The following is a 25,828-nucleotide window of genomic DNA, read 5'->3' as shown; positions in this document are numbered from 1 at the left end:
ACAACATCATCTGATAACTCATATTCCTGCCATCTTTTGGCTTCACCATATTCAGCATGTTCTCCCTAGAGAACAATGAGTTCCTCATTGTTCCAATAGAGCTGCTGCAGCTCCAACCAAACATCACATGTAGATACAGAAACCTGCAGGATGGATAATTTGACAAAATTAGAGTTCCATTAGGGAAGAGAAAGGGGATGGAGAGAGAAATAATCACTGGGGTGGTGAAATCCAGGTGTCAATCTTTGTTCAGAAACATTTACCCTATCTTGCCTAAAACATTAAGAACAAACATCTCATGCTGGCATCATGAGACTTGTACAGCATGCCTTCAGCTGATACCTCCTAGTTTCACTTCCCTCTGTGTTTTGCATGTAGCTCTTCAGCAGCCAAACAGGACCTGTGACTCTTGCCATACCTCATTTCTTCTTCTCTGTCCTCTGTGCCCTCTATCTAGAATACACAGTGTCCACATTCTCTATCTTCAGCACAAAACATGTCAAGGAATGGAGGTTGGAACAGAGCCTTTCTCTTCCCTTTACCATCCCTGTTTCTTTTAAAAACTTTTTGGTTGCAAAGTGAAATACAGATACAGAAAGCCACAGAAGACAACTATAAATTTACTTAATTATTATAAGGTGAACCCCTTTGGCAGCCACCACTAGCCAAGAAATAGAACATCCCTGTCTCTGCAGAAGCCCCTGTGCCCTATCCAGTCGTGGTCTCCTCTCTCCCCTAGTGGGAAACTGACTTGCATGGCCATCACCTTCTCTCGTTGTGAAGACATCTATTTCTACATGTGCATCTCAGTAGTTAACAAGCACCCACTTTTCAAGATGATGTTTTCCAAGTCTCTCTGGATCTACAGGTTCCCCCTCCCTCTCTTTGCTCTTATAATTTATCTATTCAGGAGCCCAGGCCTGGAGAGCCTCCCACAGCTGGATTTGCTGATTGCACACTCGTGGTCTGGTTGACCTGTTGCTGCAGTTTCTTTATTTTCTGTAGATCAGCACCAGATCCAGAGAGTTGACCTGACTATTGCTCATCCCTCAGGCAAGAACACACGTGGTGCTGTGCTCTCTATCATGCTCTGTGGTCCAGATCTAGGATGCCTTTCCTCAGTGGGAGTCTCTCCAGGTGGGCCCTGAGTCCTGGCCATAGCACCCCAGTGTTCCCTGACAGCTTCCCCGGCTGCTGCCGTGTGACGATTCCCAGATTCACCCTGCTCCAGACCTGGAGTCAGTCATTTCTCTGGCTCAGAAAAATAATATTTTAAATTCGTAGACGACCTGCTTCTGGGTCGGGGTTTCGTACGTAGCAGAGCAGCTCCCTCGCTGCGATCTATTGAGAGTCAGCCCTCGACACAAGGGTTTGTTTGAATTTAAAAAAAAAGAAAAAAAAAAAAAAAGAAAAATAATATTTTAAGACCACAAAATGGGTACTAGGGATGCTCTTTGCTACGGAGTGTGCTTCTGGCTTTTTCATTAGACAGGGGAGGAAATTATAAATGTGTTTATATTTATATTTTATTTACATTTAAAGATAAAATACCACGAGTCCATAAATTTGTGTTCAATTTGAATTCAAGAGTCTCTGGGCTACAGTCTGTTTTTTTCTTCCTCTGTTCCATCTCTGTATGTCCCTTCCTCACATCAAGAACCCAGGTTTTCAAGGACAAAGGAGATAATACATTTTTGTATCCTACTTTATATAAGCAGAAAAACAGCACTAGGACTTCCGCCAGTACATTATGGAAGATGCTGAGTGCCTTGCCCCATTCCCTGCATTGTTTTCATGGTCATTTGGTATCTGTGTTATGCCACGCCTTCCTCCTAACTCTCGCTTACTCTTGGTTCCGCTGGTAACTATTTAATCGGTTTGCTGTCAGTCCTTAGGCTGATCCCTCTCTGGTTGGTTTGGTTGTCCGAAGCCTATTCTCTAGTAGATGCCTTAGGAAGGGCTCATGGGAACAGTACTTCTTGAGCCCTTTTGCCCCTTGCACTTCAAAGTCAATTCTGCTGGGTATAAAATTTGGGGCTCACATTTTCTTTCCTTGAGTATCTTGTAGTTGTAAGCCCATTTTCTTCTGACTTGAAGTATTATTGTTAAGACATTTGGTGGTAATCTAATTTTCTTTCCTAACTCATTAAAAAGTATATATACTCTACCCCTCTTCCTTCTTTCCTTCCTTCCTTCCTCCCTTCCTTCCTTCCTTCCTTCCACTTTGTCTAGTAAATATACTGGACCTTCCCTTAGTGTTGTCTGGAGTTGATATTCTTACTTATGCAGTGTGCTTTTTCAACTTGTCTTTCAAGTCTTCTTTTTGCATTCCCTTCCCCAGTGGTGGGACCGAACCCAGGGCTTCACTCATTCTAGGCAAGTGCTCTGCTGCTGAGCTTGGCTCTGGCCCCTTTACATTTCTTTTTTGCATTATAGTTTTTAGGTTTTTTTCTTTTTCTGTTATGTTGTTTTGCTTTTCTTCTTCTGCAGGGTCTCTTCCTGTCTGCATATTAGATATTTATCTCCACCATCTATCATTTTCTCTCAAGTCTTCACCACCACCACCCCCCCCTCGCTTTCTTCTTGATGTAATATTTTTCACCTTTCAGCACATTCCTGTTGGTATTTTTAAGCTATTTTTTTTTTTCTCTAGTTTAGTCTTCATTTGCAGAATGAGTTTTTCCCTTTGGTTCTGATTCTTTGCAGAGTGTGTGCCCTCATTTCAGAGGCTGATTTATGTTGCTATTTCCTATGTTGGAGCACTTTGTTGATGTCTTTTAACTGACTGAAGTAGCAGGTTGCAGCTCCATCTGGTTTGAGAGGCTCTCCTTCAGGCTTTCATTCTGAGATGCTGTTCTGTGCCCGTTTTCTCCTGTGGGATTTGACATCAATATTATTCTGTTGTCCATTTTTTCATGAAACTAGTTTTTGTGAGCTTCTGAATAAGGTAGGATTCAGGAAGACTCTTCTAATTTCATAGAGCTGCTTCTTTAAAAAATTGAAAAAAAGAAAATAGGGTGGCTTGTTTTCTTATATTTCCTGGTTCTTTTATCAACAGCTCCTCATTCTGGGTGTCCACCACTCTCGTCCTGTCCTTTGCAGCTTCTCCTCAGTGCAGGTCTCCATCTTCCCTGGCAGGTAGAACCGGACTACGCCAGTGCTCCTCAGGGGCTTCCTGCAGACCCCGTGCTCACTTTGCATTGGCCTGGGTAGAGCCTCCCTGGTGTGGGCTCTCTGGGCTGTGGTGCTTTCCCAGTGGCTCCCATGGGCTGTGCTGGTTGGTGTTCTGCTCTCAGGACTGGCAGCCCCTGCTCCCACTGCTTCCTGCCTCATCCCACAGAGACACTGAGGACAAGCAGGCCTCATAGATAATGGCAGTCTGCCCCACCCACTTGTATGTCAGGTTCCTGATGTCTTGTGAGCTAGTTGGTGCACAGGTGTTGCTCCAGTGGTTCTGCCATCTGGTTGCTGTGTGTGTGTCTTTCTGTGGGGATTCAGAGATGGGAAAGACTATGTTTGCACTTGAGCGTTCTCTCCTCATCACTTCAATTCCTTCAGCACCCCTTACATACATGTTAGATGCTCATCGATACTGAGCTCACACTGGGAATTGTTCCTGTTGGTAGAGAAATATTTACCCAGAGCTATTTGGTTTTATGAAGCCCTGTTGGTCCCAGAGTTCCTGTAGGATTTTTGTTTTATCTTGTTTTGTTTTAACCTGTCTTCAGGGACCTTTTATTAATATCAAATTCCAGGAAGGGAGACACAAAATCAGGAATGTTTTACTGCCTTCAAGACCTCTTTGAAAAAACTATATTGCCCCAGGAAGGGAAATATCTTTTTATGTCCAATGGAAATTCTGATCAACTAATAATGCCTTTCTGAAGCATTATGTTAAGAAAAAGGATAAGCTGGACGTGGTGGTGCACACTTAAACTCCAAGCATTTGGAAGACTGATACAAAAGGATCACAAGTTCCAAGCCAGCCTCAGAAACTTAGCCAGCCCTCAGCAACTTAGCAAAGCCCTGTCTCAAAATAAAAATAAAAAGGGCCAGGAATGTAGCTCACTATGAAGCACCCCTGGATTCAATTCCCACTACCCTGTCTCTAAATAAAACAAAACAAATAAAAAACAGAGAGAATGTATGTCTAAGGCCACGTCATACTTCACTGAATTTATAAAGTAGCATGCTTTGGGCTGCAAGTAACAGAAAAACCCAATTCAAAATGACCAGAGGTACTGACAACCTTAATTTTGAAATAATCAGAACTTCAGGGCAGGGCAGCTTCACAGCTATTTAATTCTGCAGCTCAGTAATGCTGTCAGTTACCTGGCCCTTTCCGTCTTTCATTTCTATCATCTTCCACATTTCTGCTCTTTACCTTCAGAGACATGAGTTTCTTGCAGGAGCCCCTGCCAGAAGCAGAGAATATGGTGTTTTGTTCCTCGGCCACTTTTTAATCAGTGAGGAAATCCTTTCCACAAGCCTTGTCTCTAACACCAGAAAATCCCTCAATTGGGCTGGGGCTATAGCTCAGTGGCAGAGTGCTTGCCTTCCATATGTGAGGGGTTTGATCCTCAGCACCACATAAAAATAAACAAATAAAAAAAATAAAGACATGCTGTCCATCCACAACTATAAAAAAAAGAAAAAGAAAAAAAAAAACCCTCAATTGCCTCTATCCTTGAACCAATCCCTAGTAAGGATGACAGGCCCACCCAAGACTGGCACTGACTCACCAGGATGTGTCCCCCAATTACGTGAGGAAAGTGAGGTTCCTGTGTCAAAGTCAGGGCTCTGCCAACATAACAGGGCGCAGGACAACTCTTGGACAGACGAGTTGTAGTGTTTGTCACTGTGAGGAGGGTTGTGACCTATGGACTCTCCTCTATGCCATAGGCATAGGACAGACATGTATGTCATGGGTCATGAATTACCTGATGTAATTCTTTACAGTTTAAAAAGGTGTTTTCACATATGTCATCTCTAATGTTGGTCAAAACCATCCTCTACCTGAGCAGCTCAGAGCTGCCTGATTTTATAGGGGGAACACTGGGACCAGAGAGTCAAGCTGATTTGTATCAGGTCACACAGCCAGGAAGTGACGAATCAGAGTTTCTTGCCTCTGGGTCTAGCATGGCTTCTACTTTTCCACCTGGTGGCTGGCTGAAAGCCAAGTCCCTTTCCCTGGGAGGAGAAAAAGTTTTTAAAAGGGGAGCTGGGAAGTTACCAACTGGTCAGTGTCACAATCTGGTCCAGACCTTGCCCTACAGGAAGCTCTTCTTCTCCCCACTTTTTAAAAATATAATCCATAGAGGTCGCTTTTGGAGTGTGCATTTCAGCAGGTTTAGTGTGTCCTCAGGGTTCTGCGTGCTACCCTAGTGAAGCTGTCATTTGCAGGAACATAGCATGGGTTGCCAATCTATTCAAGAGAAGCTGGACATTTGAATCTTTAAGAGAACTGTCTAGGTTTTTAAACATTGGATGTTTATGCTTTAAAAAAAAAAAACTGCAGGTCCCTTATAAATTCACTTCATTGGGCTGGGGTTGTAGCTCAGTGGTAGAGGCTTGCCTAGCACTGGTGAGGCACTGGGTTCAATCCTCAGCACCACACAAAAAATAAATAAATAAGTCAGGTGCCATGGCACACACCTGTAGTCCCAGTAGCTCGGGAGGCTAAGGCAGGAGGATCACGAATTCAAAGGCAGCCTCAGCAAAAGCGAGGCACAAAGCAACTCAGTGAGACCCTGTCTCTAAATAAAATACAAAATGGGACTGGGGATGTGGCTCAGTGGTTGTCTGCCCCTGAGTTCAATCCCTGGTACCAATCAATCAATCAGTCAATCAATCAATAAATAAAGCAAGCTATTATGTCCATCTACAACTAAAAAAAAAATTAAATCTACTTCATCTCTGCCATCTTAATTTGTTTTAACTCTTTAAAGATGTCATCTCAAAGTAGCTTAAACCAAAACAGGAATTTTTATTACTGAAATTCTAGGTGTGCACCGCTTACAGGCAAGGTTGGATCCAGAGGCTTTGATCCTACAGTGCGGGTGCTGTTTGCTGTCCTCCCATATGTCCTCCCTCCAGCTCTTCAGTGTGGTTGCCCCAGCAGGAGGAAAGCAGCTCTTGCCTGAAGCTTGCGTTCAGGGTCACTGGGCCAGCCCCTCGTGCCTTCTTTGGCTTCTTGCGGTCAAGCACTTAGTTCTAAAGCTTCACTGTGGACTAGGTGCTGCACCTCTTCTCATGATCCTGAGGGACAGGCTGTCCCACAAGTCTCACAGACTTAGAGTAGAAGAAAGCTGGTTTCCCAAGACCAGAGGATGCCTCATGTAGGTTCTAGAAGGGGGGGGGGGTTGAAGCTGGGCACCCAGTTTTATATTTTAAATAACACAGACTTGGATGTTCATTTAGTATCCCAAGATCAAAAACACCCAGAACAAGGAATCCCGACTTTCAAAGTAAAATAAAAGGGACAAATATGGAATGTTAATACACTTTAAGAAACAAGTAACGTGTTATCAGCAGTTCACATATTCTCTTTAAGAAAGAAAAGGACCATTGGGACATTTACCAAACCCACACTTTTCATAACAATAAAAGAAAGGGCAAGCCTCATTCTCCCATGCGTGACTAATAAATGTACAACATGGATTTCCTGGGGTCCTAACACAGCTTCCTGGTGGAGCATGCTTCATTTATCTGACATCATTAGGGAGTGAGGTTTTACTGGATGAATGGATTTTGCAGATATATCCACACTTTTAAGATTTAAATCTGTTTTTAGAAATCTTCCCCAAAACATTCCTTTGTACTAACAGAATATCCTGATGCAATAATCATAAATGAATGATCACCGAGCCATTTGCATTATGCTTCTAGAAGTTAGGGTAAGTAGCTGTGAGAATCTGCAGAATAAATCCAACCCTTCTTTTCAAGACCTGAGTTGGGAGGGACCATGATTTTTATATAAAAGTAAACCCAAGAATGTTATGAAGTAAAATGTAAAATCCTCAGGGACTTTGGTTAAACCGAACTGGTTTAGCCTGCTGTCTGGATTTCCTCCTCTCCCAGCCCTGTTCTGTTCATAGCCATGTGCAGCTTCCAGAATGCATTCCCAGCCTGCTGAGGTCCTTTGCCCCTGCACCAAATGTCTTCAAACCACAGAGCGTCTTTCCTTCTTTGCTGTCTATTGTCTTGACGGTTTTCTGTCACTGTTTAGTCTTTCCATTATGCTGGGGAGAGCAGGGCACTGGCAGGAGAAACACTGTCAAGGTTTTCAGATGAATAACGTTAAGATCCGCACACATGAAACCGCAGCCTTGGCACAACAGGAATTCTATTCTTTTCTATAAAATAAGTTCAGGGCTATGTGACTTGTCCAGAGGAGACTCATACTTGGACTCTGACCCCCAGATAAAAGGGACATCAGTCAGCCTAGACTTCCATTCTAGCTCGTGACCCTTGTCACTTATAAGGATGTGGGTTTTCGGTGCCTTCTTGACACTGGTGCAGACAGTCAGCCTGCCTCTCACTGCAGACAGTACTTACTTCCTGCTCTTTTGACTTTGCCTCAGGCAGGTGCAATGCCTCCTTGCCCTGGCTATTCACAGCTATTCACGATCTTTCCAAACTCAGGCTTTGACCAGGAGTCGGAATTGCTGTTGTCCCCCAGCGAGGCCTGCCTCTGTTATACTGGAAGGTCATCCCAACAAAGTGCAATTGTATTCCTCATGAATGGTGATTTATCAAACTTTGCTTCATTGCAAAAACTTTTTTCTTTTATTTTGCAATGACTTTAGTTTTACCTATTAGCCAGCTTCACTTAAAGTTAATGCCTGACATAATCATAGTTTACTCGTCTAGACGTGTAATTAATGTGGAAGCAGCATTATTTGAATATCAGCAGCTTTTCCTGCCGATGTCCTTTTTTGTTCTAGCCTCCAATCCAGGACTCTGCATTACCTTTAGTTGTCATCTCTCCTTAGTCTCCTCCATTCTGTGACATTTCCTCAGTCTTTTCTCTTCCATGACCTTGACACCTTTGGAAAGAGTGGCCAATTACTTTGTAGGACAGCCCCCAGTTTGGCTTTGTCTGATGTTTTTTTCACGATTATTCTGACAGATTCGGTGGGCATGCTGACCTGTGCCCTTCTCGCTGAGTCTGGGGTGCAATACCAACATCTTATTACCGTTATGCAGCTTTGATCACCTGCTTAAGATGATATCTGCCAGGTTCCTTAGTATAAAGTTACTTTCTTCCTTTTGCAATTAATAAGTATCTTGTGGGGAGATCCTTTGAGACTATATGAATATCCAGGTGCAGGCAGTTTCTCTTCAAAAGGAAATTTTATGGGAAGATCTAGCATGGAAAAGAGGTGGATGGAACCAGCCTTGGTGTCTGTCAGTGGACGGATGGATAAAGACACTGTGGTGTATATACACAATGGAGTTTTATTCAGTCAAAAAGAAGAATGAAATTATGTTATTTGCAGGAAAATGGATGGAATCTGAGAACATTATGTAAAGCAAAATAAGCCAAACTCAGAGAGTCAAGGGATATGTTTTCTTTCAGATGTGGAAGCTGGAGAGGAAAAAGGAAAAGAAAAGTCGGAGGTGGAGCTTGTCTCATGAATTGAAGGAAGACAGGAGAGTAGAGGGGAAGGGACCAGGGAAAGGGAGGAGGGGAGGGAAAGAGCAAATACTGGGGAATATCATCATCCAAATTATAGTGTTATATTGTGGGAATGTATGAATGTGTAATAAACCACCACTACATACAACTATAATGTACCAATAAGAAATATGGAAAAAAAAGAAATGGGTAGGTAAGTCTTGTTGATTGACATGGACATGCCTTGGGCAGCAGCAGCCTAGCAGACTCTTCCGACTCCTTCCCTAAAACACCCGCGTCACCTCTGTAGAACACCCCAAAGCCTCTGGGATGCTATTTGAAAACCGTGGCTCTACATTCTGGTTTTGGCTTTTGGTTGTTGTGGTTCCTAAGTATGCCATACTCAAAATGTTCTGCAAGATATTTTTTTCCTCCCAAAGTGAGTTTAGTAAAGTTAGATGTAACTTACATAATATGAAGTGTAACTGATACCAATCAGCAAGCATTTATTTAGCACCTTCTGTGTACCAGTCACTGTGCTAGGTCTAGGGAATTTGAAATTCCTGCAATCTCTGTGCCTTAATTCTGCATCTTTCGTTTCAGAACAGAGGGGACTTTATAACCTACACCCAAAAAGAAAGCATGAAGGGGCAATATGAACAAAACAGAATTTGGGGTGGGGAATGTACTTGAGGCTTTTTTGTTTGGATTTCCATTGAGTACCGGGGTCACTTTAGCCTAACTGGCCATCATGTCCTGGTAAAAAAATTTCTCCTCTGAGAAGTGTATCCAGTTGTCCCTGTTTAGCTGAGGTTGCACTTTTTGCAGTTTCGGTTGCTCTCTGAGTAACCGAAAGTCCAAAAATAGGAAATAAAAAGTTCCAGAAATAAACAATTCACAAGTTTTAAATAACTTTTATTATAGTGTATTGTTATAATTTTGATTTTATTTTTTATTATTATTGTCAATCTCTTACTGTGCCTAATTTCTAAATTAAACTTCACTATAGATGTGTATGTATAGGAAAAAACAGTTTATTAAGGATTCAGTGCTATCTGCCATTTGAGGTACCCACTGGGGTCTCTGATCATACCCCCCAAGGATGATGAGGGACTTCTGTATACATTGACAGGAAAAAAAAAAAGTGAGAGAGATACAATTTCGATGACCTGCCCCCACAAAAGATCCACCCTTTGGTGGCTTTGATTCTCTTTCCCATATTTGAAAGGCCCCAAATCCTCGCCCTTCATGGATCAGGTGTTTGAGCTGTCTGTAATTACATTATTATTCCAGACACTGCTGAATGCTGCTCGCTGAAGAGGGAGGATTAGGCCGAGGAGGCTGGGGCGAGCTGCAGCCAGTCATCTGCCCTGCGCCTGGCAAAGGAGATTATGCCTCTGGAAGCGAGGTTGCTGGCTGAGCCTTTGTTACTTAATTAGTCTCCTGTCTCTTTTTCCTTTATGACAGTGGCAGGACCCAGGATGCACCCCCTTTTAAATGAATGCAAATGCCTCTAACAAAGTTTTATAATCATCCATTTTAAACAAATCAGAAAATTGTCAAAACCATTCCGGTGGCAGGGAATTCAGGGGTAGGAAATAACTTTTGAAAGCATGTGTTTCTCAAGGGAGTTAAGTAGCAAATACCATCCCTTTAAATTCTGTTTCACGTGAAGCCTTTATTGACTGCTCATGATGGTTCTGCACAGTTTAATGTTCTTTTAAGTGAATATTATTTAGTTTCATCACGCGAGTCAATGTGGCCTCGTGGATCTGTAAATTTAGATGCTGATCACCACCAGACGTCAATGTATAAAACTGTTACAGTTTAATTAACTGATAATAGATCTCATGCAATGTCAGGTTAAAGGGAATGTATAAATATTACTTTATGAACCAGCCTCTGCAGAAAGCACAGACACTGGCCATTCTCTCCCCTCTCTCCTGGGATGAGTTATGGGATGGCCCTATTAACTACAAAGGAATGTGAGATTGGGGGTGGGGGTGGGGGGTGCATTATTAAACAGCTGTGCCCAGCCAATTGGCCTTGAAAAATTTGACTTCAGAGGTCAGTAAAGATTCCTGACGCTGTTAATTTAATTTTATGAGACATCTTTGAAACTCATCAACTCATGCCATGTCTTTGGCTTTTGGCAGAGAAAGGAAGAGAAAAAGTTTTGACGGCTCATAAATAGGTTTGAGTTAAGGAACAGGAATTGGTTCAACCTATTACCCTTACAGGTAGAGAAGGAGAGGCCCAGAGGGAAGGATTGGTCTCTTGGCCCTGCCAACAGCCCCACAGCTGCTGGTGGGGTCAAGGGCCTCCGGGAGTTTGCTCAAAGCCTAAGACCTTAAGAGTCTCTCTCAGACTTATGTGTGTTTCGGAAATGCCCTTGGGCACCATTGTGCAATCATCATGCAGCTCGGGGTTCAGCACTGTACAAAGGAACCATGTTCTACCACCTTCTTCCACTGCCAAGAAAGCCCCAGGGGACTGTTACTCCTGCCCAGTGAGGCTCTCACCTCCCTCTGCTTTGGTGAAGAGGGCCAGAGGTCTCAGTGGCACATCTGTGTGAATGACACCTGAGGCAAATCACCAGCCCCAAAGGGACCCTCCATGGACTCCTGGTAGTTCCCTAAGGACATGGGACTTCCATTCTGTTCCTGTCACTCATTAGTTGTCTTCCCTGTCATTTGAAAACTCACTGAGGAAACCCCTACCTATCTAGCTCAGTGATGTGCCGAGAGTCCAGCGCAGCCCTGGCACCGTGCTGAGTGCTGTTCAAGGAAGCACGACTCAGCCTCAGACCTGTGACCCTGCTTTACCTGCAAAATGAGAGTGATAACTCAACCCCTGTCTGTGCTATACGGGGACAAGTGAGGGGACATATGCTGGGGAGCCAGGAGATACTCCATAAATGTAACCCACAGTAGTTCCTGCGGGTTACTGGTAGTTTCCTGAGGCGTTAGCTGTCTTGTATTTAGTCCTTGCCATGGATTCCCGTTGATGAGGAATGTGCCTTAGTTACTGTCAGTGACATTAACTGACAGTGTCCTACCTAGCACATGAGACCCCCAAAGCTTAAAGCAACCTCACTTGTGATCCTCTCCCTACCCATGGTAGAGTAGGCAGGGGCCAAGAGAGTCGGGTTGAAGTTCCCCGGGTCATGCTGGGAATCTTGCTAAGCCAGGACTGGGTCTCGGGTTCCCTGCTTCTGTCCTCCTCAGCTCAGGGCTTCCTGGGCTCCTGCTGAAGAAGCTGTGGAGTATTTAATTAGCTGCAGGGTGAGATGTGATATGTGTCAGAGCTCATTACTGTGGTGGGGCTGGTGGGTGTTATTCTCCAGTGCTGCACCCCGCAGTAGTTCAGCAACCCCAATTAACTCCCACACGGAAGACAGCCCAGCTGCTGTAAGGCTGGCACCCACATTCCCCAGTGCCCTTCAGCCTCCCTCATCTGCACCGCAGCCTGACCTGCTGTCCTTCCCCTGTGCCCAGTTATGCTACACGGATGGCTTATGGTATTGAGGCACATCCCCCAGAGAAGAGCCACAGGAGCTAAGCAAGCGGGGCTCCAGCTTATCTCAGAGGCTGCACTCTCAAGGCTCAGGTTTCAGTGCAGTGGGCATGAGAAAGGTGCTCAAGGAGCTGCCTGGAATCAAGTCCCTCCTTTGGACTAGGACCTGTTTTTATTCTACAAAAGTGAACGTCAGGGAAGGCAGAAGAAGGCTGGTGAGCTGGTCTCGGATAAGGAAGACAAAGGAGCCCTCACTACGCAGGATCCTAGGTGGATCTTGGTTTGAGGAAAGAATGGCTAGCAAAACGATTTAGAAACAGGCGGTAATAAGTGTAGGTGAGGATGCCGAGAAGTGGAACTCTCAGGCATTGGTGGCAGGGCTGTGAATGGTACAGCCACTTGGGAAGACAGTCTGGCAGTTCTTAAAGGTTGAACAGAGTAATAATGTGACAGCAGTCTCCCTGCGAGGCGCACATCCAGGAGAAATGGAAACATGGTCACAGGAAAACTTGAACATGGATATTCATGGCAGCATTATTTGTAGTAGATAAAGGTGGAAGAAATTCAAATGTCTATCATCTTATAAATGGATATACAACACGTGCTATTGTCCACACCATGGAATATCTTTCACCTGTAAGAAGGAATGGGGTACTGGTGCATGCCGTAGCATGAATGAACCTTGAACATGTTAGGCACAGTGGTGCACATCTGTAATTTCAGCAGCTTGGGAGGTTAAGGCAGGAGGATCATGAGTTCAAAGCCAGCCTCAGCAAAAAGCAAGGTACTAAGCAACTCAGTGAGACCCTGTCTCTAATACAAAAAAAGGGCTAGGGATGTGCTCAGTGGTCAAATGCCCTTGAGTTCAATCCCCGGTACCAAAAAAAAAAAAACATTATGCTAAATGAAAGAAGCCAGGCATAGAAGGTCACATGTTGCACAATTCCTTTTATACAAGGTGCCCTGAACAGGCAAATCCATGGACACAGAAAGGATACTAGTGGCTTCCAAGGGATGGGGGAAAGGAGAAGTTGGGAGTGACTGATGGTCTTGAACATTTGGAATGCTCTAGAAAAATGCCTTAAACTAGACTGCTTATAAACTACAGAAATGAGTTTCTCATGATCCAAGACAGAGGCAGCAGCAGATTGCATTTCTGACAAGAGCCACTTCCTGGTTCACGGGTGCTGCCTTCTTGCATCCTCACATGGTGTGAGTGGGGTGGGGTCTCTGGGGTCTCTTTTCTAGGACACTAATCCAAGTCCCTATGACTTAAGTCACCACTTGAAGGCCCATCTCCTAATAATATTACCTTGGGTTAAGGATTTCAACATATAAATTCCGTGGGCATGAGACATTCAGATCATAGCACCAGTAATGGGTATAGAGTTTTGGGGGATGATGAAAATAATCTTGAATTTGATAGCAGTGATACGTGCACAACTTTGTGAGAATAATAAAAGAACACTGAATTACACTCTTTAGAAAGGTAATTTTGTATTATGTAAATTATATGTCTCTTTAACAAATAAATATGAAATAACTTGGGGAGCAATGGGGAAATTTGAATATGGAATGTATATCAAATAATGATTTATATCAGTGTAATAACAGGATTGTGGCTTTGTATGAGAACGTTCTTTCATTTGAGAGGCACATGCTAACATAGGTAGTGGCAAAGCTTCACATCTACAGTGTGCTTTCATATGATCCAGAGAAAGATGTCTAAATAAAGAAAGAGCAAATGTAGCAAAAAAATTAGCAACTGGGGGCTGGGGCTGTACTTCAGTAGTAGAGTGCTCACCTCACATGTGGAAGGCACTGGGTTCAATCCTCAGCACCACATAAAAATAAAATAAAGGTATTGTCCATCTACAACTAAAAAAAATATTTAAAAAAATAGCAATTGGTAAATCTTGGAAAGAGTATATGGTGTCCTGTTTACTATTCTCACAAGCTTTCCAATGAAATTGTCCAAAATAGTAGGCTGCCACATTATATTTTTACAGGACAAAAAAGTGGAATTTTTAGAATACCAAGGGACAGAGAAAAGTCAAAGGGCCTTTGGCTGTCTGCCTGAAGGATTTTGTCTCTGTCCAAGTCAAAGGATAATTGAACTCTTGTTTCGGCCACCCTCCCATGAAATGTATTCCATTGCTGAGCAGTACAGACCCCAACCCAGCTGTTCTTAGGGGGAGCCTGAAGCCCACAGCCTCATACCATGGGCCTTTCATGTCCACTGTGGAAAAGGGAGCTTTCTTCTGACCCCCAGTAACCCCAAAATGATGACCAACGAGGCCAACACCACAGCTCCCTCCTGACCTCATCCCAGGATCCTTCCAGTGGTGGTGACAGACAGACTTCCTTTCTTGTTCTCTATGGGAAACACTGAAATAGCCAGCAAGCGTGATTTCCAGAGAGGTAGACTTCTCAATGAGTTTCTAGTCCTTACACTTTTCCTCCATGTTACAATATTTATGTTTTGGGAAGATGTGTATGGAAGCTCGTGGTAACTTTGTAAGTCTCTAGTTTCCTGTCCTCACCCCCCACAAATGAAGAAAATCAGCAAGGTACCAAGCAGCTGTTAGACTCATAAGGAGAATTTGGCCAGATCTCTTCCAGAACAAATGGTAAAACTAATAATGGAAATGTCAGACCTGGAAGGGACCTCAGAGCTTTTCATTTTCCTGATAGTGATGAGTCCTGCTACAAGAGAAATCTACTCATTTCACACCTCGCACCCACCCAGGAAATACAGCCAGGAGCATTTGCAAAAGCCTTTAAACCAACAACTGCTTTTACAGTGTGCAGGCTGATTTTTCAATGTGCAGATTTGCTATGAATTTATAGAGTGTTTTGATTCTAAATTCACAATGTGCATCTTTAATGGCTCCAGGTTTGGATAATTTCATGCTGTTTATAACCTAGCAGCAATGGTTTATGCATATCTCCCAAGTTATTACCCTCCTAGGAGAAGAGTGAACAGCCTCCTTTTGGAAAAGAGAGTCCATATGTCCTGGTTTACAGCCTCTCTCCTCAAAGATCATTTTGTATGGAGATGTCAGGGATCCATGACAGCAGGATGAAGCGGACAGATGGATTTTCTGGTTTCTGGATCCTCTTTCCCAGACCCCAGGTGCCCTTGGATTTGAAAATCACCAGTTAGGCATTTTGCAGTCACTTGGAGTTTTTCTTTTGAGTCATTTTTCAATCTTCTTCTTGAAAAAAATGTTGCCCACCTCCCTCCACTCCCATCAATAAAGAAATTTGTTAACATATAATGGGAACTTTAAAAAAATAATTCAGAATATTTTTTTCTGGACATCTAACCTGAGAAGATAATCAGAGAGGCAAGATGTCTAGGATGTTTGTTGAAAATTAAGTTCTTATCATGGTAAAATGTATGTAATATGAAAGAAATTTAATAGTAGAAAACTGGAAGCAATTATTTGCCCAACACTAGGAGAAATGATACACCCATGTATTAGAATATAATGTACTCTGAAAATACTTTCAAAGAACTTTTAATAACAGGAAATTTCTCTTGACATATAATATGTGAGGAAAGCCAGTTCTGGACCTCCAATTAGTCTTCAGATTTCAGACACATGTGCCAAAACAAAGTAAAAAGGGTAACCATGAAATTATTAGCAGTGGTGATTACTGCATGGTGAAATTATGGACCATTCTGTAAATAAATTTTTTTTTATTTTCAGTTACTTGTTAGAAGAATTACAGAGAGATCCTGTGTACCTCTTTCCCAGTTTCCTATAGTGAATTTTAATTTTCTCCTTTGTGTTTTCCTCTTTTCCAAATAATCTGCAGTCAGGGAAAATAAAATTTAAGAACTGAAGGTACTATCGTTTTTAAAAAACAAACAAACAAACAAAACAACAACAACAAAAAAAAACATACTTATCTATCCTTCTGAAAACCTGACTCCAAATTGTAATTGATCTCTCCTTTCCCTAAACATACATGGCCTATTGCTCAACGTTGGTCCATTGTAGATCTTAGCACCTTCTGCTGGTATTAGAGCTTGCGGGATCCATGCCTTCAAGGTGAGAGATATTATATAAACAAGGCATATCTTACAAAGAGTTGGGTTACTCAAATTATTAGAAGGAAAAAAGAAAGAGACATGCTTTTTAAGATTCAAACATCCAAATTCTGGAGTGGAAAGTAAGATTGGAGCTGAGTGGGATATTTAAGGAAAAGCAAATGAGTGGTGGCTGCTTCAGGACCAAAGCCTCACTTCTGCTCCCGCTCTGAGCATGTTGCCCCCTCCAAGTGGCCAGGGTGAAGGGTGGCAGCAAGTTTGAGAAGCAGTGCTGGTAGATGTCTAAATGATGTTTCTATAATTGAAATGGGTGGTCTTTTACTTCAGTTTTCTTGTCCCCATCCATCTGGGTGGAAGTTGGAAGTCAGAATGTATAGCACTGCAGGTCACTAGAGGAGAGGATGACTAGACATGCCCCCCTTCACTTAAAAAAATTGTTCAGATTTTCTCTCTGTGTCTTAGGGCTCATGGCTTCCAGAAAAGTCTGCCACCCAGGGAATCTGAGCCCATGGGTTCAATTCTTGATCCCAGCATTGACCTCTGTAGGAGCCTTTTCTCTAGGTTACCTTTTCCTTTGCAGCAGAGTGAAATGTTCAGACCAGTTAAAACTCTAAGATGCTGAGCTTCAATCAGCCAAAAGCATGTGATGTTCCCGGGTTTCCCAAATTCCTTGCACCTGTTTGAAAGTGCACAGTAGCTGGCAAGGAACTTGTCGTCCTCAGAAGTCAGTCTCCACTTGTTTGGATATTTCTTTGCCTCCTTGGTGAACCCTGATGTCTATAACTGTCTCGTTACTGGGAGGGGGGAAAACTTGAGAAAGAAGGTTACAGAAACTGATTAACAAAATATTGCCCCCCACCACCACCACAAAGACTATCTTAGGGACGTCAAAAGCAATTTTTATAGGCAGGTTGGTCTTTTACAAGAGATGTGTTTACAAAGCATGAAATTAACATTTTTGCACAGAGTCAAATAATTGCTGATAACATGGTGACTTTAGTAGCAGGTTTGCAGCTTGAGCAGTTATTAGCAAGGTCAGATGTTACATGCAGTAATGCAATTAGCAGACTCCGCCGCCAAAGCAGTTAGCCAAGCTCCTCATGAGGGAGCAGATCTCTTCCCCTGAGGAGTTCACCCATGACATCAGTCCAAATATTGACAGCAGCACAGTCCATGGACACGGCAGCCCACTGAATGCCAGGGTGTCTCAGGATCACCCCATTCATGGAGCTTCAGACTCCCATGAGGTTGGCTAAAGAGAGTCACCAAACAATGTCTGGGCAATTTGACTCCTCAAGAGAGAGATGGCTCCACCTTCAGACTCTCACTGAGACTAAACATCACATTAGCATCAAGGAGCGCCAGATGTCAACATCTGGGACAACAGACCAGATGAGTTTGGGCAAATGCACATTTCAGCAGCAGCTTAGGATGTCCTTAGGTTTATCAAGCTGGCAAGGGAATATTAAGTTCCACTGAGCTAAGTCTATTCAAGGAGGCACCATTGGTTGAGTAATTATGGACCTGCATTCTTATTGATCATGGTAGGTGGAATAACAGACCAACCCTGATATCAGTGCGGTGACCACTCAAGTTCAAACCATACTCTAGCCTAGGTCTCAAGAGTGCACCAGAAGGAAGGAGGATGAGGAAGAGGATATGGAATTTTTGAGAGGTTCCCAGGGAACTTTATTAAAATTTGCTTTGGAAAATTCTATAAAGAATCTGAGATACCTTTATCTCTATAAGTCAGATCCAGGTGTATGAAATAGAAGAAAACTCTTCCTATCTCTATGCTCACCCCTCTGGAAGAGTGCATACTCTAAAAACAATGGGGGAAAAGTAAATGTTTGCGATGTCCTCTATTGCCTGGCTGGGGATGAAATTTTGCAGAGTTCCAGGAATTAGAGTCACACAGACCTGGGTTCAAATTCTTTACTACTTGCTACATCTATGGCCATGAGGAAATTATTTATCATTTGTAAAATCTTAGCTACTATCTGTAAAGTTGGGAATATAGTTGCACCCACCTCATGGGGTGGTTTTAAGGATAAAATGAGATAATGCTTTGAAGAGGAATTCCAGAGACCAACACAAGTATGCACCCACTTATCCATTCCTTCACTTTATTTGGTTAACATGTATTGAGTGCTTATGTGTCTGGTATAGGACTAAGTGGTAGTAAGCCAGGTGTTATAGTGAGCCAAATAAGAACTCCCCTGCCCTTATTAAGGTCCAGGCACCCAGGTATGTGTTAAATAATCACTCTGAATGGAAGTCTGCCTGGAGCCAAATATTGATGATTTTCTGGTATTTGGCCTTTCTATTTCCTTAAATTTTGTCTCTAAAGCTTTGGTCTTAAACATCCAGCAAGCAAGTTTCACCAGTCTCAAAGAAAGAGTACTAGGTTTCCCCTTTAATGTCTATAACTTTACAGTTATTTACCCCTTTTATCTAATTGGTGTTTGTACTGGTACTGGAAGTTAGCCTTATATCCTGTCTGCACTGAAAGTTATACTTCTGTAAGGCACTGATAACAGTTAAAGTTTACAAAGAAAATACAAAGTGAAATCAACAAGAGTAAAACTATATTGAGTTTATATAATAGCTATGAACCAAGAAACATAATTTTATAATCCTAACTCTTTTTATTGATTTAAAAAAATGACAGCAGAATGCATTACAATTCTTATTACACATATATACCACAATTTTTCATATCTCTGGTTGTATATAAAATATGTTGACACCTAGTTCATGTCTTCATACATGTACTTTGGATAATGATGTCCATCACATTCCACCATCCTTGCTAACCCCTATGCCATCCCTTTCCCTCCCACTTTTCTGTCCTATCTAGAATTCATCTAATCCTCCCATGCTCCCCCTCCCTACCCCACTATGAGTCAGCCTCCTTATATCAGAGAAGATATTCGGCATTTGTTTTTTGGGGATTGGCTAACTTCACTTAGCATTATCTTTTCCAGTGTCATCCATTTTCCTGCAAATGCCATGATTTTATTCTCTTTTATTGCTGAGTAAAATTCCATTGTATATATATGCCACATTTTTTTAATCCATTCATCTACTGAAGGGCATCTAGATTGGTTCCACAGTTTAGCTATTGTGAATTGTACTGCTATAAACATTGATGTGGCTGTGTCCCTATGGGATGCTGTTTTTAAGTCCTTTGAGTATAGTCCAAGGAGAGGGATAGCTGGGTCAAATGGTGATTCCATTCCCAGATTTCCAATGAATCTCCATACTGCTTTCCATATTGGCTGTACCAATTTGCATTCCCACCAGCAATATATGAGTGTACCTTTTCCCCCACATCCTCGTCAACACTTATTGTTGTTTGTCTTCATAATAGCTACCATTCTGACTGGAGTGAGATGATATCTTAGAGTAGTTTTGATTTGCATTTCTCTAATTACTAGAGATGCTGAGCATTTTTTCATATACTTGTTGATTGATTGTATATCCTTTTTTGAAAAGTGTCTGTTGAGGTCCTTGGCCCATTTGTTGATTGGATTATTTGGTTTTTTGGTGCTTAGCTTTTTGAGTTCTTTATATGCCCTAGAGATCAGTGCTCTGATGTGTGAGGGGTGAAAATTTGCTCCCAGGATGTAGGCTCTCTGTTCACCTCACAGATGTTTCTTTTGCTGAGAAGAAACTTTTTAGTTTGATTCCATCCCATTTATTGATTCTTGGTTTTAATTCTAATGAAGATTAGGGCCTACTTTTTCTTCTATTAGATGCAAAATCTCTGGTTTAATTCCTAGGTCCTTGATCCATTTTAAGTTAAGTTTTTTGCATAGTGAGAGATAGGGGTTTAATTTCATTTTGTTGCATATGGATTTTCAGTTTTCCCAGCACCATTTGTTGAAGATGCTATCTTTTCTCCAGTGCATGTTTTTGGCACCTTTTGAAGAATATCAGCTTGGTAAAATGTTCTTCTAAACCTTATAGTTTAAAGACTTGTACTTGGAAGATATGACAAAGAAGATAATAACAGTCCCATGATTACACTAATGTTCTTACATTAACTAAGTTTACCTTTTAAAGAAAAGTTTAGACTCAGTAAGTTAGTATAATACTCCAAAATAACAGTTGCTGTTTAACCAGAGTTGTACAAACCATAATTCTTTCAAGACTAGTTTTTCTAAAGAATAAATTCAACAGACACAAGAGATTATCTTGATAAATAAGAGCAGATAAATATTTTAAGAAATGTTTGTTACTTCAACCCATAGAGGATTAAACTTTGGTTTATAGCAGTACATTAATATTTGACCTTAGGGAAAAACCTGAATAACTTTAACTGATTTTGCTACTTGTATACAACCAACTTAGTTACACACAAACTTTTTGACATTTGCCCTCCACAAACCTTCTACAATTTACTTAGACATTCTACAACTTTTTACTTTACCACAAAGACTTTCTCATCCAGAAATATTTTTTCCTTCTACTTTCCGTACTAAAATACACTTCCTTACCTAGAATTTTTCATCTCTTTCCTAGCTATTGACCCCTTTTTAAAATTTATATTATGAAACAACCTTATAAAGTTTCTGAATTTAGACAAATTAATCCACTTTAATAAGATAGAATACTTTGGGGTTTTTTTAGTATGGTAATTGAAACCTAACTGAAACCTTTTATATTTTGACTGTATATATACCTGATGGAATCATAATTTTCAGTAACCTTGTTTTAGTGAAGACACAGACACAAAGCAATCTTAAACCTTTTATGATAACACACATAAAGTTTAAATATATTATCTTATGGAATTTAAGAGGTTAAGAGTACTTGATTTTATATTTAGCAGTGTTTTTATCAGATTTTTACTGATGTGACTAAAAGGAAGAAAAGTTTATTTAAGGGCTCATGGTTTCAGAGGTCTCAGTCCTCAGATAACAGGTTCCATTCCTTGGGGCTGGAGGTGAAGCAGAATATCATGGTGAAAGAGTGTAGTGGAGGGAAGAAGTTCCCATGATGATCAGAAAGCAGAGAGAGACACTACTTGCCAGGTACAAATATATATCCCAAAGTGATGCCCCCAATGCCCCACCCCCTCCAGCCATACCCACCAGCTTTCCATTACCACTCAATTAATCCCATCAGGTGATTAATTCACTGATTGGGTTAAGGCTCTTGTAACCCAATCATTTCTGTCTGAACTTTCTTGCATTGTCTCGCCTGCGAAATTTTGGGGTACACCTCACATCCAAACCATATGAGCAGCTAGCAGTTTAAGTTTGTAAATTAATCAGATATCTCTATCAAACCATTTATGATTAATCCCATTTATCTTAAATATAATTTACTTGTTTTTTAACTGTAAAAAACAAGGTATCAGACAAGTATATTTAACAGTACTAGTACTAGCCATCTCTTCTTTGTTGAAGAAATATACTAGATGCAATGGATATTACATTCTAGACCTTTTATAGAAACCACCATTCTATTGTCTGACAACCTAGAAAACTTGTGAGTTAGTAATTTTAAAGACATTTATATTCTCATCTGTTTTTAAATTGAACTCCCCCCTCCTTTTTTTAAGTCAAGTGAACTAAAAGGTACTTGGATCCATTTCTCATTTAAATTGTAATTTAAGAGTGCTCATTTATCTGTATGCCAATTTTGATACTGTGTACATGATATTTGGAAACAATCACCTAGTAGACACAATAACACAATACACTGATGTGCACACATACACAGAACAGATGAGGCAGAGATCTTGTAGCTGTTTGTTGTAAGAGGAAATTTTCCCAGTGTATTTGAGAGCTAACCCTTGAAAATTGGCCCCTGAAAAAAAACAAAGTGTAAAAACCTCTACAGTAAGATAAAATAAAACTGATCAGAAAAATATATTAATTTAGGCATGCAGGATCAAATGTGAATTCACCATAAAACCATGAGCTCAAAAATATAGAATTGCAAAAAAAGACAAGGATTCTAAAAAAAAAAAAAATGATATGACCATTAATTACTCTAATAAAGGAGCATCCAGAACACCTTTATCAGATCAGAGTTTACTTTTTGACTCAGATTAGAGTTAGTTTAGATATTGAAAGAATGAGAGAGCCCCCAAATCCTTAGATAAAGATTCTCAAGGTAAAGAAGACTTGACCGTTTTATTTTCCCTTCCTGTGCTGTAGTGTCTATGGAAAAACTTGTTAATAAAGCAGGGTGGTCAGGCAGCCAGCTACAAGCATCTTGGATTTAAAAGTGACACTTTTTTTTTCTTCAGTCCCACATCGGTTCTCTGCAAGCCCTGCAAGCCTCTACAATTTACATTTCAATGCAAACCTTGGTGAGATAAAGATCTGGCAGAAGCTCAATGAGGGAAGCTTCAGTTCTGAGTTTAAGAGGCAAAACCTCATACACTGGGCATTTTAACCATTTTTTCTTTTGTAAAATCACTCTTTTAAGTTGCGATCCTACAATTTTTGTTTCCTCCAGAGACATTTTTTTTTTATTTCTCTAGTTGTTAATCAGGCCAGGTTATATGCAGAAAACTAGTAGTTTCTGCCTTTCCTTTTATGACTTCTGTCTGGGCCTCACTCAGAATGGAGGATACTAACTAACTTTGTTGTTGTTATTGTTGTAGATGGACACAATACTTTTATTTATTTTTATGTGGTGCTGAGGATCGAACCCAGTGCCTCATACATATAAGGCACGCACTCTACCACTGAGCCACAACCCCAACCCCCACCTTTTTTTAATACTTTTTTTTTAGTTTTAGATGGACACAATATCTTTATTTCTTTGTTTATTTTTATGTGGTGCTGAGGATTGAACCCAGGGCCTCACACTTGCAAGAAAAGTGCTCTACACTGAACCCCAGCCCCAGCCCCCTAACTAACTTTTTGATAACTATTGTAATTTAAGGGAGGATATTTACCAGCTAGTTGTGCCATGAAATTTTCTTATATGTTCCCTTTGTCCTTTAGGGCACTCATACTCACAGGACCACGATTTCATATTATGTTCCTAAATTTGAAGTTGGGGACAAGCCTGTTAGTTCTCTGGGTGATGTCTCCACTAGAGAAAATAAATATTTTGGATTCCTAAAGTAGGACAAATAAGGCGTAGTATTACTGTGAGTAACCGAGACAGATTTTCTGGTCTTTTTCCTGCCAGATGAGGGGAGTACAAAGAAAATGTGTCTTATGAGAGTCTAGAGAAGGTAGTCCAATTTTAAAGCTAAGGGAGCTCTATCTTGAGAATCTCTCATAATGGGTCCCAGTTTAAGAGGCAAACAGTGTGGACAGAATTGGGGTAGAAGCATTTCTGAAGAGGGAGAGATTGCTTGGCTCATGCTCTGGGGATTAATGGGGCACCTCTTTCCCAAAGGCCTCAGATCAGACCAAAATTTCATCTCAGGATCCAAGATTCATTGGGTGAGGGTGCCCTCTACCATCAGGCTGAGTCAGTCAGAGAGACAGATAGTTGTTGATATTCGGTACCCCTGAGGGCTATTGGGATCAGACTCAGGACATGAGATCTTCTTGTAGCATCAGAGGATGGCCCCGGCCAGCTGCCTTTAGTTGTCTGAAGCCTTCCTCTGTCCACATTCCAAATTTCTCCCGCAGAAAAAAATTAAATCAAGTCAGAATGGACATGAGTCTCAACACCTGGGTGAAGGGGAATTTAACCCAACTCTTGACTTTTGATTGACAGCTAGGTCATCTTGGCCCATGCTGACTGTTCTAATTGGATTCCTAACCATACATTCCAACAGGTTTTATGGTTAGGAGGAACCATCCTTATCTCCCAGAGTTTCAGTATTTGGTCACAAAAGTCTCCGCCTTCAGGGAAACTTGAGTTCCTCTTATCAACATTATTTGGGGCCTGCATTTCTCCTGCAGTGAACAAATACTTTGCTGAGGAAGGTGACATATCCTGTCTAGAGGCCAGGCAGGGCTTCAGGTAAATTGCTCCTTGGGGGGGGGAAAAAAAAAAGCATGTGGGGGGTCAGCAACATAGGCCCATTTTAGAGAAATATTATATACAAACATTTAGCTTTTATAATGTCACAGATGTCCTCATGAGCTGTAGTTAAGATGTCTAATGCCATTTGATTTTTGCAAAATACCTTTCTTTTGGCATTACCTCTGTGCCTAGTAGAGAACCCTTTGTCTGTGTCAATTAGGACTTTCTTAGTAAAGTTAGTTAAAACTTTAATGTGCCATATCTTTAGACCAATATGAGGAATAAATGTTGGGGCTAGATAATCATACCAGCAGACAAAGAAACACAGATCAAGCTTGCCTATGTAGGAGGTTAGTAGGATTCATAGGTCTCAGATTGACTCAGAAGAATGCTTTTGATAGTTATCAGGCTTTCCTGTCTATCAAACTTTCCTTTATAGCCTACAACTTTTCTTACTTTCCATGGGAATTCATGTGCTTTTTCAGGGGAAGTAAATGAAGAAGAGGTCTTGGGGTCAGGACCTGATCTAGGGGGCTTTTGGAGCAGGAAGTCAGCAGTAATTAATTATAGAGCAGAGCAAGGTTGATGTAATGAGGGCCTTTAGTAAAGGTAAAAGAAAGCTTGGCGGTAAGGAACCTCAGGCCATGTGCCATTTTGGTGGAGAAAATTGTCTAAGTCTTGGAGGATTTGGGGGTCAAAGGTCCCAAATTCTGAATCCAGGCCATTGACTAGGTTGTCTAATTTAGATTGCAGCCAAATATATGTACTCAGCCTAATCAGGCATTTATTTTTGAGGTCAGATTTGAGGTGGAGGATTTGAATTTTTTAATGAGACAACCTAAGAGGGAGTCCCACGGGATGGACTGATTAGCTCCCATGTTGGAGAGGTTTGACTGGGGTGGCAGTGAATATCCAAGATCCCTTGATGTTTCCCATCACCAGACACAGTTCCTCTGGAGAATGAGAGGGCATCTTCTCCTATAATCCCATTGCTAGAGGACCCCCAGGGTCTGGATGAGCCAAAAGGCGAGGGTCTTGGGCAGAGCACCTCTGCAAGAGACCTCAAGGGATCTCACCTCTCTAAAGAATAAGAAGGCCAGTGTTGCATGCAGGAACATGGCAGAAAGAGGCCTCTGATCTATAGCTCTGAATACATAAGAGAAAGAAGGAATTGGAGAGGAGTGGGTTAGAAGGAGGATGCTTCCAACACCAATAAGGGACCAAACACTGGTCCATGCTCCATCCACATGGCAATAAGGCAGCCAAAATCTAGCCCAGGACTGGGGTCAATTTTGGGTTGTGAACCAGCCACTGTTGAGCTATAATGGACATGGAGAGCATGAAGGGCCTCCTTAAGTATAAGGTAGAAAAAGAGAGGGAAAAAAAATGTCAGTCTGGGAATTCAACCGTGCTAGTCGTGAGCCACAGAAGTGCCTGAAGATCAATGGTCACTTTCCAGCCTGTTTAACATGACTGTTACTAACCTTTGAGTATGAGGTGGAAAGAGAGGGAGAAATGGGAGGGAAATAGGAAAAAGCAGTAGAGGTTCATTAGGACGGGGAGGAGTAAAGAGCCCCAAACCCCCATCGCAGGTTTCAGCACCAAATGAAAGGGAGTAGAAAAAGAAAGGGAAACAGACAGACCCCAACAGATCAGTGATGTTTTATTAAGCCACAGAG

General features: G+C 41.6%; 1 protein-coding gene across 1 annotated transcript in view; it reads left to right on the top strand.

Annotated features, from left to right (window-relative positions):
- The window catches only part of Galnt10 (polypeptide N-acetylgalactosaminyltransferase 10), a 236,241-nt gene that overhangs the window by 56,176 nt on the left and 154,237 nt on the right, over positions 1–25,828 (top strand). The gene's annotated exons all lie outside the window — the stretch shown is intronic.

This window comes from Marmota marmota, unplaced genomic scaffold (genome assembly GCF_001458135.2).
Source record: "Marmota marmota marmota unplaced genomic scaffold, marMar, whole genome shotgun sequence".
NCBI classification, from domain to species: Eukaryota; Metazoa; Chordata; class Mammalia; order Rodentia; family Sciuridae; genus Marmota; species Marmota marmota.
Note: the sequence above shows the minus strand (reverse complement) of the source record. Positions and strands in the feature narration are given on the sequence as shown.